Below are 17,687 nucleotides of genomic sequence, written 5' to 3'. Positions count from 1 at the left end.
GCTTACTTAATATGCAGCATACTGCTGTAACGATATTAACAAATTGCAAGTATAATGTGAACGTAAATAATTTCCACCATGGCAAAATTCATTCAAGTACACAAAATATAAAATTGAATTTTATAAATATTGTGATACGTTTTTCATGTAGATGGCTTAGGTAAATATATTTGAAAATAATTTTGTTGCTTTAGTCCTTCCAACGTCATGAAATTAACATAGCAGCGTAAAGTTAGCTTATGCGCGTACGCTCCGCTAAGAAATTAACAGAGGGCCATAAATTTTCATTATATTTTAGCGAATTTAACAAAGTTCACTGTACGAAGGTAACTAAACTTTGAATGGCTGTTAGCCACGACGTTCAAACTACACTTGTTTGCTTTTGTCCAATTATTTCGTTCTGAAATAATAATAAAGAGAAGTAGTTCACTTTTATTAAAAATTCAGAAACCTTTTACAAAGTCGCTACGTATGTTATTAAAAAATGAAGAACACGTAGCAAATATTGTGTATAGGAGGTGTAAAAAATACAATTTCATTTTTATGTTTATCCGTGGATAAAATGTTTGCAGCGACCTAGTAATAAAAGGACTAGATTTTAATAAAGTCACTTATCCGGGTCCCTTGTACGAAGGACGTAAAAGAAACCTAATCTTGTCGTCAATGCGTGACGCCTATTTCCTGTGGTGACTCGAGGGGTGAAAGAAACCATCTCCGTTCCGGCGTATTTATACGAAGTGATAAGAGACATACTATTTTCTAGGAATGCCTAGAAACCTCGCGAATAAAAGGGTTAACGACTTCTGGCAGCCTCTTACAATCTCATAATGAAGATTTTTCCCGCCCTTGTGCAAGTGGCTACGTAACAACTTCTTTTACAAGAGCTTCCAAAAGGGTTAAAAAATTAGGAACAAACCAAATTTCGTCGGGGATGTTAACGAGCACGCTATGTATGCTAATATCTTTCTCTTTCGTGATACAATATTTGAGGATTTCAGGATTAACAAAATGAATCTGTGAATGGAGCTGTAATTAACTAAAAGTGTACAGGAAAATGGTTCCCTAATGGATTTTTATGGAAAGGATAATTCTCGCTGCTCTAAGCATTCAAGGGATCACTTAAACGAGTTAAACAGTATTTTGAAAATTAACTGTGTAATACAAATTACACTTTTTCCATTTGTAACGAATAAAGTAGAAAAAAATGTGACTATATGAAATAGAAATTATTTTAAATCTTGTACTGTGTTTAAACGTAATAATATTTTTTCATATCCTTTCAGCTGCTCGTAACTCTATATTACCTCTGCTGCGCTCATTTTCACGCTAATTGAAAACCGCACAGAAAGCGAAAATTCTAATTAGGAAGTTTTCAAATTTAATAAAAATTTTTCTCTTGCCAGATTTATTAATTTCGTTTTAATATATACTGAAAGCGTCCCGACCAAATGAAAATCAATGTTACGATGGATACCATCAAATATAAAATATTACAATTGCGAAACGATCGCCCGCGAATCGAAAATACATTTAATTTGAAATTAATCTGAATATGAATCATAAATGAACGTTGGAGAACAACAATGATATAAATCAAAATAATTAAAAAGCAATTACATGCATATGTATTTTCGTTTATCGTATAGAATGCTACAATTTAAACTATAATTTCTCCGAATGGAGTACAATTATGATCTTCGAGGACTCGATTAATCTGAAACCATTCGTGTTATTGGCGAGACGCAGCCAATGATATTTCAATAATACCTTTTGTAGTTTTTATTTTATTTCAATTTAAGGTTCTATCGCTCTTATTGGAAATCTATAAAGCGAAATGTGTTTTGTGACAAACTATTTCTCCCTCGGGCTTCGATTATCCCCGCTGTTTGTCACCCTTTGAAGGCGATTTAACGGGTTCTACAGTATTCGGACAGCGTACGAAGAAGTCTGAATTACCGTAAGTATAAGGAAAATAACAATCGATAACAGAAAACGGCTGGATATCGCTACCGAGGAGCGTAATATGGATGGATTCAACGGCAATAACCGTCGATGCTTTCCGATCACGAGGACCTTCCTGCGCCATCATTGATTGCTTTACCAATAGTAATGTTCTCGACGAGTCTGCGACGGTTCTCCGATAGCTACGATTTCATTACTACAAATCGGTTTGTTTCTGACGTTTATCGCGCATTACGCGAGATTTCGCCCGTAAGAAAATACTCTAAAAGGAAACTGAACGACGCTAAAGCTGTAGGGAATTGAAACGTTGCGTCGCAAGAATTATACAGAGCGATTCTAAAAGCTGGAACATGCCGGTAGCTTTTTTTCAATCGAAGATATGAAGGACTCGAGAAGGAAAACGTTTTGTCGTTTAGTACAACAGCAGTACGCGCTCACACGATCGGATCCACGCTATTCCACAATGCACGACGAATTGCAATTGATTCGTGATTAATTTTAAATAACTCACTGTGCAATTCATTCGTTCTGTCATGCCGTAAGCCCCCATAGAAATAAGTATTACTCATAGCGATAAGGTTAGTCTAAAAACAAATGCGTCATACGCCTAGACCTAACCCGGCTGTACCTAAACCAAAAATTATAAAAGCGTACCGCTTCTGGCCCTCGGGGCTCATTTTCACTTCTGATTTTGTAAGAAGTGCACCAGTGTTCAGTCTCCGAATAAACCTTAGAGTATATCCTGATATCTTTGTCCGAGTGCTTGAACCCTTCCCAATTAAAATCATCCTAATATTGTGACTTTGCAACTATTTGGACGAGTCTGCAGCTTACGGCATAACAGTTCGATAACATTCGTGATGGACGCGCGATAAGTTTAAATAAATTGTAACCTCTGCACCGTTGAATTCGCGATGTCGCGTAAATGCGAGAGCGGCTAATTCAAGCGTGGGTCAAAGTGTGGATGTTCTAGCGACAGAGTCAGGCTATGAAATAGTAATCGATCGAGAAAAGTGCCCGCGTACATCTGAAGCTCGCCCCAAATCCTAATTCCAGCCCTACAGAGCCGAGGCCTCTTCATCCAACATCCCCTTCCCCAGCTTCCCATCGAGCTCGACACGGCCATACTTTTTTCGAGAGTGCAACTACGCAAAAAAGACGATAAACCGACGGTCGAGGGGTAGAGAAATTGCTCGTTAAACGAGTGACAAACGATACTCGAGGACAGATAATTTGGTCCAACCGGAGGGAGCGGAAACGGAAAGTTTCGATTGTTCGGTGAATCGCTGGCAAACGACGCAGAAAGAGCATAATCAGAAACATCGACCGTTGTCGGGGAACTAAGACTCGTCGAAAACTAGCTAACGAAATGTTGTTACTGTTATTGTTATTCGCTACAGTGTACCATTTATTCCATTTTTTCTCAACTTTACCAAAACGTACGATCCAAACTGCGTTATGGACAGTTTTTTACGACGTATCGTAAAATTTCTGATGCAAATATTTAATTTTATACGTCTCAAGATATAAACAGGATTTTTTCAAAATAGAGCCAATAGGCAACGGAATTTTTATTATCGTAATTCTTTTGTGAGAATTTAAAACTTATCGATGGATGGTTGCTCAGCGAGTCTGTATATGATTTCGGCTATAGGGGAGGGTCGCTAAAGTCGTACTTAAGACATTTTATCTTGTATTTCCCATTTGGTGCACGATTTAGGAAAATCGTGATTACTTTTTTGAAGCTATCGATTTAATCTTTAGGATAATTCGAATATGGAAGTAGAATAAATGCATTATAAAAACGACTATTTAAACGATAAATGTATCTATCTATCTATCTACAATATTTAATTATAATTTTCTGTAGTGCTGTATTTCTCTGAGGAATTATTATTTCTGCAGAGAATTAAATTCCGTTGACAGATTTGCTGCCAAGTACAGACGTATTTTGACACTATCGATAAATTCACGGTTTGAAATTGATTCTCTTATATCAAAGCATTCGTTACCCTCAAGTAACGTTTGAAACGTATGGAAACATACAAATATAGGTATCGGTACCTATTAATTACGTAAAGTTTAATACCTGTTTAATTGCATTTGCAATTCGTCAGAAATATTATATATATTCTGTACATAAATATTTAAATGAAATATTTTAGCTTTGTGTTTCTTCAATGTCTTTGACACTGAAAATAAATTGCATGCTATAAAAGAGACTGAATACAACAGAAATAATAATAACTTTACTAAAATGACGATTTGTAAGCAAGAGTGATTTGAATAGAATAAAATAATTTAATATTCTGAAAATTAATTACTATGATGCATTTCAATTGTATTTCTACACTTTGCTAAGTTTCAGAGTTAGTGAAAGAAGAATGATGTAATGAAATTTATAACACGAAAGGGAGTAAAATAGTGGTCATTGGTATTATTATTATTATTACATGTTACCAATATCAATAACAACTAATTTCGATGTCTGTTTAATAGCTTAATACAATGCTTGGGAATTGATATACATTGAAATTAATGACGATGTTATTGAATTGGATCGAACGTCAACAAGCTTGATTACTGTAACTGGGGTTAGGTTATAAAGCAGCAATTGCTGAACCTTGCCCTTTCATCGTGATATAGTCGATATTTATATTTTCGTTCCCATCCATTTTACATTTTATTTTATTTCTACCCTGTTACAGCGTATTAAGCTCTCTAAATAAGTAAAAAATAACATTTCTGATCAGGATTTTACGTTTATGAGCCCCTTCAGTAAGTGAAATGCAGAAATAAATAAATAAAATATGTAAAGTATAAGAGAACGTATGCAAAATATTTATGTGCTATTTAAATAATTTCAGATTAAAAATTTGACGTCATATTTAATTCAAAATCAAATAACAAGAAATAAAGGTTATTGGCGGTCGAAACGTTAGTAATAACAAAATTTGTTATTCGAATTAGAAGACAAAACTTCGCAAAAAGTCATTTTACGAGTATTTTTACCAGATAGCTCAACACCATGTAAACTATAAAGAATGTTAATTGCACGTGTTGGTCTAATGAACTGTACCTTAAAATCGTATTGATTCTAGCGAAAAAGAAATACGAGGAAAAGAGGAAGAAAGTTTACACCCTGTTAAACTTGCGTCAGTAGTATTTCCTGTTATTATTCCGGCAGTAGTAACGGACGGGAAAGTCAGACCAAAAGACAAAAGTGTCACGTACATAAAATGTGTGTGCTTAAAAAATTCATTGACCGTATTTTCTATGCATATTCTATTTATTAATTGTACTGATAAAAATCTTTGACCGCGAATACTTTTTTTTTCAAATTAACTATAAAGGAAAATACGTGACTGTAGACAAGCGAAGGTCCTCTATCAAATTAAATCTGTACTTTAAACCTCTAACCTAATATTCAATTTAAAATCTAAATCATGCAGGTAGAAAAAAATAAACATCCACGTAGAATTTAAGAAAGTCCCAATTTGTCTAAAAAATAATACAATTTTTTTAGAACAACGCGCGTCCCAAAAAGGCTTAAAATCAATTTTCGCGGAAACGGAGTTTCGTACAAAAAAAGATTATCATACGTGTTTTTGTTTATTTTTGTACACAGAAACACATCCTTTTTGTATATACAGTATTGTCTCTATAGAAGCGACGCTCTCGGGGCTCAACGCTCGGCTATATCGTGGACGAGAAACGATTCTTGATACTTTGTTGACGCCTACTGGAGGCGGCGAGTATAGAAAAGAACAGCGAGCATATGACAAAGAGGGACTGAGCGGCCGAGCATCGCCGAATTTGCTATCGCTTCCTTCGCTTCGGGTCGGCTGTAACGAAACACAGGCGATGTTTATGCGAGCCTATACGAAATCGGTGTTCTAATTCTGACTTCTACCTCTCTTGGTAGAGGTCGCAGAATGAAATACTGATTCTGTATAGGCTCGCGTAAACATCGCCTGTGTTTCGATACAGCCGACGTGGAGTCACTTGAGCGATGCATGCCTTTGATTTCTTATTGCGTTAGTAAATAGGACCTAAATTGTATATCGTATTTGGTGTCATTTTAATCAGAAAAGTGTCACGAATATGTTGATGAAGTTTGAAAAAAGGAAGAACAAAAATAAAGATGAATTTCGTTGTTGATTTAATATTGTATATGTACTAGTTAAATCGTGTCATAACTTCAGTACATATATGTATGTATCGATCGTTTACTGCAATAGTGATATAACCCGAAAAGATATACATAACTTGCGAATTTAAACTGTTTAACCAACTTATTTTACTCTGAGTTGTCTCACGATTTCGGCAAATAAATGATAGGTCAATTAAATTACAATTCCTTTTTTCAGATGAGGATACACTTTAAAGAAAGGTCAAATGTATATTATAATTTATGAAAAACAATAATAAAAATTATGTTGTACTTGATCTTAGTTAAATCAGAAAACTGTCACAGACATGTTAAAAGTTTCAAAACAAGAAAACGAAAAATAAAAAATTTGTATTATTGCACTAGTGTTGCCTTAGTAATTTGAGCCCGTATCGTATGACAATGTTCGACGACCGACTGTCAAACGCGCCGCTATCTTGGGGAACCGCCCATAGGAAGGCATACTCGCCGATACAGCGAGTGCTTAGTTCTAACGGTACGCAGTGGGGATAAGTAGAGGGGATATGATATTTGCCTATATCGTGGACGAGTTCCGAGCTTATATAGAGAAAATACTGTACCGTTCATTTCGAAATATTCCATTTATTGTTGCGTAGATAGAAAGTAATTTGTAACTCGAGAACGCTCAAATATCCGTGGACTACTCGATTCGTGGTTCGAAAGCGCATACTGTGATATCTGTCGATGTTTTACCGCAGTTAACTGTCAGTCTGTTATTGAGTAAAACATCGAATCTCTCCCAAGGGGATCGCAACGCGCGACCCCAGCTTTTCTGGCTCAGGAAAAGCTTTCAAAGATAAGATTCGCGCATGGTATCAAATATTTAAACGACGATATTTCGCGTTGCCGTCCAAACGAATCTCGATATTATAGCTCGGCTATTTCACGGAATCGATCGTAAACTCTAGCAGAATGCAAAGCTTCGAGTTGCAAAGTGGGGTGGATCGTTTAATTGAAACGGTACGGATCGAATGAGTCTCAACTATAAACGTTAGGTTTTATTCAGTCGATAGAACTGCCTGAAACTCATTGAACCTGAAGTTAATTGATATTTCCACGGAAAGAGTACATAAAGAAGAGCCGATTGTTCCATGTGCGATTAAAACTGCACGAATTAAAATTTATAAACTGATATAGACTTGATCGATGATTGCTATGGGAATTAAACACTACAAGAATTCATAATAATTTAAAAATAAGGTAACGTTAGACTACACTAAAGTACAGGCCAACGACAGTAAGCGATAAAAATCGAAAAAATATTATACAATAGAGTTCCGATTATCCGGCATATTTGATTTGTACTCGACAGGAGAGATAAGCAGAGTTTTATTTGTTTTACTATCAAATCTTTAAATTGTATTCTACGAGTAACGAATAAAAAACAGTTTATCTTTTATTCAATATTCGAAATTTCTGTCTAGATAAGAATATTAATAATATCTGCTCGAGGAGGAGGTTAAATTAGAATTTCATGCTTGAAATTCGCAGACTGGCAGGGAAGTAATTAATCATTCTAATAACCAGACTATATAAGTTTATGCAACTATGACATGCCGCAAATATGCAAAGTAAATGCAAGATATATGTAAAGCACCTGCACAATATATGCGGTAAATGCATTTTCGTAGATATTAGAAATTTCGTACTTTGTTTAATCGAAAATTAACCGAAGAATGACAGTATATCGAGGTTGATGTAACTGTGCATATATGTATATAGAAAATTATGCTTTCTCTTGTTTAGTTTCAGATCCAGAAACTTCCAATATTTTGTGACATAACCGTTTTAAGTTTCAGTATGGACGTAGCTTGCTATGAATGGGCAAGTAATCACCAGAGGTATTCAAAATGGCCTCCGTAGCTGAGCAGACTGACATTCAAATGTTGATATGCATATTTAATGCATGTTCATTATTCTTCGGCATTTCCCACTGGCCTGGAATACACTATCGATTCGTATTCAAGTAAATAAAAAAGTCAAGACGGACGGAAGTGACCATATCATTAGTCCACCGTGATATAATCTTAACCCTTAAGTGGACTCTGAATCTCAACTGAATTCTTTTACTTAATGTTGACTTTTACCAAATTGGCAAATGGATATCAACTTTTCCTTAAAGCATTTAAAATATAATGAATTAGTTTAAACTTGCGAAGAGCCACAGCAGCCTCAATAATCCATTTAAGGGTTAATGTTAATCGTCGGGCACAAGACATATTTCTCTATACCGACACGTACACGCGCTGAAACTTCAATTATTATGTAATCGAGGAAATAATTTAGTCTGAAACAAGTACAAAAAGCTAAATGAAATCATGTTTAGTGATCGAAATAATTAAAAGTAACGTAAAAGAAGAAATATAAAATTTAGAATAGAAATTGAAAAATATATTTTTGATTGTCTTTAAATATTTAAAATTCGGTAGGGAAGCGGTTGAGGCGACGAAAAAGAAGAACGATCAATCGATCGTCAATCCGTTTGAACGTAAATGTAGATTCACTTTGCGTAATGGACAAGTTTTGCTAATGATAAAGAATGAGCCTGTCAGTATAATGACAATAAAACAGAGTGTAGAAGATAGTGATGTTTCCTGGCGGAGTACTTCACTGAAAAACCTCTACTGTCACGAAGGCGCGTCGAAAAACGATTGGAAGAGTTTGGGATAATGGCGGCGACAGGAGCGATGGTCGTTTTTAAAAGTGAGACTTCTTTTCAAGCATTACTTTCTAAACGAGAATCTTTGTCTTATCGTGATAACCCAGTAATCCAGTTAATCGCAGAATACCTGATAAAGATTCATGCTCCTTGCAGCTTCGACGCTTTACAAACGTTTACTAACACTTTAAACGCGCCACGAAACGTTTAATTATGAAACGGATTCGTTTTTCTCCATAGCAAATTGATTTAGCCGCGAATGAACAAATTGAATACATCAAGGGGATAACAGTTAAAGCAGGTTCTAGCGCAAGTGGAAACAGCAAAATTACATTTCCTCGTTAGAATGGCCACCACGGCCGTCTGTTGCCAATCCAATAAAAAATGAACGCGCCATTGTGAAGCAGAAGCCTCGAGGAAACCCCAACGGTTGCCAAAATAAAAAGATACAATAAAGAGAACTGTGTAAATTGAAATGCGGCGTATCAAAATAAATCTTTAGATACGAATATTGCAGAATATTTTTTAGAAAACACAGATGATTGAATTTTTTCTTTTTAATTTAATAATAAAGGGGATGATGTTAACATATTTTGTTCTTGTATAAATATGTTGTATAAGCATACCGTTAAATTAAAAAGAAAAGTTAGCCAATATCTCCGTTTTTCTTTAGGCACAAACGAGGCAAGATGTTTGGAGGGAAAGGTATTCGATTCTATCGCGATAATGACGCATCTCTGTGGAAGATAACGCATCTGCCACAGCCCTTTGAGGGAAGAAGGACATTGCTGAGGGTAGGAGAAGCAAAACCCGTGAGGATGCGCAAGTTCGTAAACCGACCCAGCTTGCAGTCCTCGCGCGACTTTCGTGCTGCAAGCGTCGTCCTGTGAAGTGTTTCGTTGTCATTGTCGCGGAGAAGGGAGAAAATAAATGGTGACGGTCGGTGATCTTTGTTTTCGCGTTATCCACCCCCTAAGAGGCGTCAGGGTGGCTCAATTTTTGCCATGTTTCAGCCTAAAATGAACCTTCCTACGAAGATAAATATCAAACAAAAGTGAAATACCCAGTCTGAAATCTTTTTAAATTCCTAGTAGTTCGTCTGACAAGGACTTTTATAGTTTCATGAACCGCGTTCACCGACGAGAAAAAATTCTCGATGTGCTCTCGGTGCACGTGGATAAATTTTGATTTGGGACGAACAATGAAGAAACGAATTGTGAATTTAAAAAAACGTGCAACGTGAAATAAAAAATATTCTCTCGAAGAGCCGGTGCATATGTATATTTGATAAAACTTTCGAAGTAAGACGAGAACAGTAATTTCCTGTGTTGATATATTAATGAACTTTGTGAACAATCGTGGAACATTATACGTAATACAACGCACTTCGTAATAACGGAGTCAGTTAATCACAGTTATAACAGTTTTATAATTGTCAGATGTTACATACAGAGTTTATTTATTATTATTACACATAAATAACATATACAGAGTTGTTGAAAAATAATTTAAAACTCTTGGTGCGCGACTTTCTAGGTCACCTGATATATATCATTTTTAAACACTTTTTAAATCGAATTTTGATGACATAATTGTAATGGTTGTTATTAATTAAAACCATAACATTCACTTTCGTGTTTAGATACTAGATAGTGCTATTGATGAATGAATGTTATTGTCCTCTTTTGTTTAACATCTTTTGTTTTACAATTGCATCAGGTGCACGAATGAGCAGAGTCAAATTTAGTTATCAAAAATTTAGATTCATCCGTAAACTAACTTCCATTCTTAAATGTATTTGTAAATTAGAATTCATTGACAGAGTTTACGAAGCTAGTTTACGAACGAGTCTATTTGTATTCGTTGTTTACGAATGTGCCCAATTCCGCAAACAACAAGTAATGCACGAAAACAATTAAAAAAGTTTAAATAACTGTATGTCCTATTTGACCTTATTTTTGTGTCATAGTAAGTGCCTTCTTTAACACTCAGTATTAATCAAAAGTATTTAAAATTTAAATTACTTTCCCACGAGAAAGTCCCCGGGGAGCACGATCGCTGTGCAGAATATACGATAACTTCTTGTTTTCCTTAATGGAGGATAAACAGATCGATATCGTGTCGATATCTTAAGCGATTAATCGAACGAGTACTTGGAAAAAATTTTATCAGATGTATTTCAGATGTGATTATACAGCTCTGACCATACATTATGATACACCCTGGATATTTTGTATTTTATTTCCCCTTTCATTGTCTTATATTCTGTTTTATTACCGCGCAGTAAATGGTGTCGGACTTTCCTGACCCTTTTTCCATTCCTGGGATTCGGGATCGAAAAGATTTTCCCGGGATTTGTTATTTGTTAATCTGTGTGAATCTTGTATTTGTTTATATAAAAACAGCCACTATATTTTCATTTTTAATAATGCATTGCTTGTACACTAATAACCGTAAAATAAACAAAAATTTGTAAGAATAAAAAGAAGAAATAAAAATGCTATTATGATAAACTAGGCATACTATTATTTTTCATTTACTGAATCACAGATGCTCAGTTATTTTGATTTTCAAACTGAAATTCGGGCAACTATTTTGCTTACTTGCACAAAATGAAAACACTATTAAATAGCAATTTATAAATTTTCCAATATTCTCGGGAACCAGACACTAGCATTAAAAACGTTAAATATAGAAATAAATAATATTTCAGTATTGGATAAGATTTCGTAACATATAAACTGAATGATTAAAGCTCTCAAGAAGACTCGAATGCTTTCAAGGAATGCAATTTATGGGCGGAAAGATGGACTTCCCTAGCATCGTGAGCATCGCTCAGTGGAATTCTTTATAGCTCCTTGGAGTATCGCCAACAACAACGAAAGAAATTAAAGCTAAACCGCTGACGCTAAATGTTAATCCTTACTGTTAACGTTTACAATCCACGATGACACGAAACTAAAGATCGAAAGAAGGATGTTGATAGAAACTGTCAAGACACAAGGAACCTACAAGCCTACCGTATTTCGATGAACTGGGAAATCGCGCGAATTTACTACGCTGTTACGGCGCTTTTTGGCGAAGAAAATTCGTATGGAAATTGCCGTAGTATTCCGTTGAAAGAATGAATCACTTTTCATCAGGACGGAGCCTAACGAATGGGACAGACGAGAGCATTGTTGATCTGTAAGCACGGACGCGGGTCGAATTTTATGTGGTCATCTATCGTCGCAAATGGATCGAGCGTGCGCTGGATGAAGGGTGAAAATCGTTCGAGGGAATCCCTAGGCTTCTTCGGGAATGGCCGACGTTTGCGGAGAAAATCAGCATTTTGATCGGGGAATTTCTATCGACCTCAATGATACGGAAACGTTCGTGAATGTAAGCTAAAATTATTGCTTCCATGCGCACTAGAGAAATAAAAAAATGTTACAGGGATAGTGTTTCTCAAACTGAGACTCAGCGAAGCTCAATTCTTACTTTATGGACTCAAACGTAATGCAAATTCAAAGTACACAAAATTTACACGCGTGCAATTCCAAAGCTACTCATGTTTTATCCATAACTATACCACTGTTAGAAACGGAAAAGCTTCCACTTTAAAACAGCTTCCGATTTATGTCGATCCGTCTTTCCGTTTTGGAGATATCTTAATTTATGTAAAGGGGTAATTTTTCAAATTTGACAGTCTCTGTCTTCGTCTAACGCGCCGAACGGACCTCTCTCTCTCGCACGTGAGTCACAACAGTCGTGACCAGGAAGTCGTAGTATTTCCAAGAATTTACTACGCACTATTTACTATTTTCACGGGCAAGGTCATTCATACCGCGCCGAATGTCACCAATGAAACGTAAACAAACGCTTCGAACCCTCACATATCCGGAACTAGCCACCGCATCGACTTGAAATTAAAATCGCTATATCTTTGGAACTAGTTACGCTATCGACTTAAAATAAAAGGCGTTTTAAAGGGCGTTTCATACCCTATTCGATGCATATATCAACTATTATAATTAACGCTATCTTCTATGTTTATTTTGAAATCAACTTTGACATTAAATACTCAAATAATTATTGTAGACGTTAATTCTTTCGTCTTTTGATAATTCTACAACGATAAATAAATAGAAACGAAAACTAATTTTCAAAATTTTATACTAATTTCGAAAATATCATTTACTTTGAGCAAAGTGTTACCATATTAAATTAACTGTTGAAATAAATAAAAGAATTTGTTTACATCGCCAAAAATAAACGAATTCTTCTTTATCACTCGGCTATACATATCATAGTACATACATGTCATAGAATGCAAGAAAGTATGATGTGAAGTGAATGATGTTTTGTATAGAGGGATGAGTGTATGATCTAAATGATTCGTATACATTATGATAGAAAAGTGAACGAAAGAGCGACGTGTGTGAAACTGGTCACTGTTAAGCGAGCATCGAGAAGGAGAAGACGTGTGGGACAAAAAATAGAGTCGTTGTTAATGTTTCAATATCTGTAAAATAGTTTCTAACAGTACGTTCAATTCATCCATTCACAATATGCTGGGAACAAAAGAATATACCCTCCAATTCGTTTATTCGAATATTATACAGTGTCCGAGGCAATGTAATACCATCGGCCAGCGAGTGATTCTTCATGAAGAAGTAAATCGAAAATAGAGAATAAAATTCTCAAATGCAAAGAAATAATTTCCCACTCACTACATGTACTTTTAAGAAACATGAACGATAGCAAAATAACTCCACTGGCGGTAATTTCAATTAATATAGAACACAGCAATGATATTAAATTATTTCAAAAAGCGAAGGCTCGAGCGAAAAAATATTGTTCGTTTTTTTCAACTTATTTTTATATACAGAAACACTCTCTGCCCGGTTGTACCACTCGCCCTGCTCTATACAGGGTGTTCGGCCACCCCTAGGAAAAATTTTAATGAGAGATTCAAAAGGCCAAAATAAGACGGAAATCAAAAATGCCAATTTGTTGATTGAGACTTCGTTAAAAAGTTATTAACGTTTAAAGTTCCACCTGTAGAACGGCAATCTGCGTACAGCTGCACGCTGGACTAATCCAAGGATACTAATAAGACACTAATTTGTTGACTGAGGCTTCCTTAAAAAGTTATAGAAACATTTCCGATCACACAGTATATTTTCGGTAAAGAATTTTTTTCTCGAAAGTACATAGGATTTCGGAAGTATGTATATTCACCAAAAATGATTGTAATTGACACGCGCAACCGAACATTATTTTTTTAGAACGATTTGAAAAAGTTTTTTTTCGCCGAAGAAATTAGGCACAAACCCCCTGTTGATTTTTCTTAAAAATTCGTTTTTCATTTTTAATAAATTTGTTTGACGCTGTACGGAAAAGTTGTCTAATACTCTTTTGTAGCTATCCATGAGCTCTACATCCGGACTAAATTTTAATGAGATTCATTGACTGTTGTAGAAGTTATGACCGTTTGGAAATAGGACCATTTTTATAGTGTTCTTCTCACTTTTCGAGGTTAAAGAACAACTCTTTCAATATTCTTGGAATTTCTACACATTCTTAACCAAAATACACGTCATTTGCCTTTTGAAACATTAAAATCCTCCGAGCCGTTCAGAAGTTATGATATTTTAAACATATGCATGAAATTTCATTGAAACATATCAATGTATGGTCAGACATTACATTTTCGGTAAGGAATTTTTTTCTCAAAACTGCGTGGGATTTCGGGGATACGTGTATACACCAAAAATGATTGTAATTGACACCCGCAACCAAAAGTAGTTTTTCCAGATCGATTTGAAATTTTTTTTGCCGCCGAAAAATTTCAGTACCCTGTCGATTTTTCTTAAAAATTCGTTTTTGATTTTTAATAATTTTGTTTGACGCCCTACAGAAAAGATTTGTAATACTTTTTTGTATTCTAATAAATAAGTAATTTCTACATATTCTTCACTAAAATGCGCATCGTTTGCATTTTGAAATATTAAAATCGTCCAATCCGTTCAGGAGTTATGATGTTTTAAAGATTTCCATGTTTCGGGCAAACATTTCTGGCCAGAAATTATATTTTGTGTTATAACTGTGTTTCGTAGAAAATGGCTACGAGGGGGTAATTTAACTTCAACTTCAGCCGCAAAAATATCTGGCGTTCCACGGAAAAGGGAACGAAACGAACGCTGGTAAAATAAGAATATCGTCGGAGCAGAACAAAGAAAATGTTATCTCCACGCGTTATTAAGTTACGCGACGCACTTCTCGCACTATTGCTCTTGCTTTATGATTTTATCGTGACGCCTTTCGCCCGGTGAAATATTGAAGGTAAAGTATCGCGAACTTTTTCTTTTTATCCCTCTACGACACCGACGCGACGCCTATTTCATGCTGTTCAACGATCGTGTGAATTTAATCATTCGTGAAAAATTCGTTGCTGCATGGAAAATTCACTGGAAACGTTTCCTCGACGAAGACAATCTATATATCTATATTATGTATGTATATAAAATGAAAAGCCTGACTCACTGACTCATCAACGCCCAAGCCAAGCCCTTGGACATAAAAAGCTGAAGTTTTGTACAGAGGTTTCCTTTATGATGTATACACGGAATAAAAAAGGATATTCCGAAACTCAACCCCTAAGGGGGTGGAAAGGGGTTGCAACGTTTGTATGAGGAATATTTTATTTGTGGTCGGATTTGCTTCAAACTTGGTCTTAATGCTCTTTAATATAATTAATCAAACACCTGTTTCGGCATTTTAAAAAATTCAACCTCTGAAGGGGTGAAAAGGGGTTGCAACGTTTGTATGGGACATATTTTGTTCGTGGTCAGATTTACCTGATACTTGATCGCGAATGCTCATTGATACACTTATTTCGCATTAAAGTTGCCTTATTTCCGTAAATGGATCTAGAAACTTTAAATTTAACATGTACGAAGGTCTTTTGGGGCGTTAATTACGAAAATGGTATCAATTTTGAAATGTAAGATGGAGATATGACATAAAATTAAAACTCTATAGAGGTGAATGGGGGCTTAAAAGGTTTTATGGAGAAACAATATCTATTTCCGAGGGAACTAAACGGTTTCCTATGCGAACGAAGCCGCGGGCAAAAGCTAGTTTTCAATCTTACTTGTCCCACTCTACAATCAAAGTTTATAACTAGACTGCGTATGTTTATGCATTTATGGGAAATTTTAATCCTCAAAAAACTACAGAATGCATTTAATATGCAAAAATGTAAGAAGTACTTAAAGTAAGATACGAATTATTATATTTAGGGGTTGAGACAGCCCTCTGCGAAGCTTCCGTTTCATTAATTCTATTATTAAAAATGTGAATTTGCATAAAGATCCGCAGTCTATTTATAACAAATGGCATCCAGATCCATTGTATGGATCGCAATATCTGCTTTAACAACGATTCGATCACGAAAGCTTGACACTTCGAATGTTTAATTTCGAAAACATTACTCGTAATATTATCTTCCTTAAAGTATTGTACAAAGTATAACAAAGATTTGCACACAATACAGCTAACGTTAGCTTAATGTTATTTTCCCTTTTTCTATTCGTTACATCGATTAAATTTTCGTATTTATTGCGCCCGTGCAATTTCAGTTCGCACCGGTTGCCAATTTTCGCGTAATCTTCCAGCCTCAGCCTTGCAATTTCACACAGCCGAACGATTCTTTAACAAATCCTTTGTATCCCTCGTGGACAGCTAATGAGACATGAGGCTAATTCCGCGGGTTAAATATTCTAGCGTGATTCGTACACGGAAAGCAAATTGCGATTGCAAACCAATTTAATTAACTGGAACGTCGACTAGCTGTAATGTCTATATGACTGCACGCTTTGGTCTCGCGACAAGAAAACAACATTCATTTCAAAAGACTGAATGAATATAAAAGGAGGTAACGAATTATCGCGTGTTAAGAAGAAAGCAAATAAGAAAATTAATGCACAAAAGTAGAAATAGACTAGAATGGTACAATAATACTTTGTTTAAATATTTAAATACATTTTTAAATATTTTTTTAAATAGTTTTAACTTACTCTTTTATTCTCAATTAATACGAATAATCGAGTTTTATATTAGATTTTTCTTCGTTACGAGCGAAATAATTCATCTCTAAAGAAGTGTAATTCAATAGAAAACTTACTTAATTCTGAAGAAGTATAATTCTGTAGAAAACTTGCTTGATCCTATTACGTAATATTAACGCAGCGAGAAATGAAATAAAATAAAGAAAAGAAGTAATAACATAACCCAAAAATAAATAGAAATTAAAAAATAAAAAACTATTTCATTTCAGGGTTAAATAACGAAATAATCAAGATTCAATTATTTTCCATTAGTTTACAAGTAAAAATAAGATAAAAAAAAAGTTAGTTTTCTCATAACAAGTAATCGAATAACATCTAATTATATGAAAAATATATTTTGTATTAAATATTCCTCGTATGTTTTGCTCTTGGTTTTCAACAAATAATATTGAACTGAAATTGACTCGTAAAATATTTTACTGTAATAATTATTTGAATCAACCAGCCATTTGTCAATTCATTCTAATAACACAAGCATTAAGTCTTATAGTAGTTACGTAAGAATTGAAATATAGGTGGTGGGGTTATATTGAGTAAGTAGAGAACCATATTAGATCGCTTACCTCAATAATTGCAAGACTCTTTAGCCCTTATTGGTTCAATTATACATACTGATGTCTTCCTGAGAGTAACTACGAAGACTAGAAACATCCGTATCCTCGTTAATTTAGTCCAATGAAGTATGTTTTGTCCTTGGACCGGATCTAAAAGTAAAAAGAGTGTCATATTAACGATACATCCATGCTAGATATCGGGGTAC

The sequence above is a fragment of the Colletes gigas genome, unplaced genomic scaffold (genome assembly GCF_013123115.1).
Source record: "Colletes gigas isolate AHSC1104 unplaced genomic scaffold, ASM1312311v1 Colletes_gigas_Sc00023, whole genome shotgun sequence".
NCBI classification, from domain to species: domain Eukaryota; kingdom Metazoa; phylum Arthropoda; class Insecta; order Hymenoptera; family Colletidae; genus Colletes; species Colletes gigas.
This window is presented reverse-complemented; position numbering follows the sequence as displayed.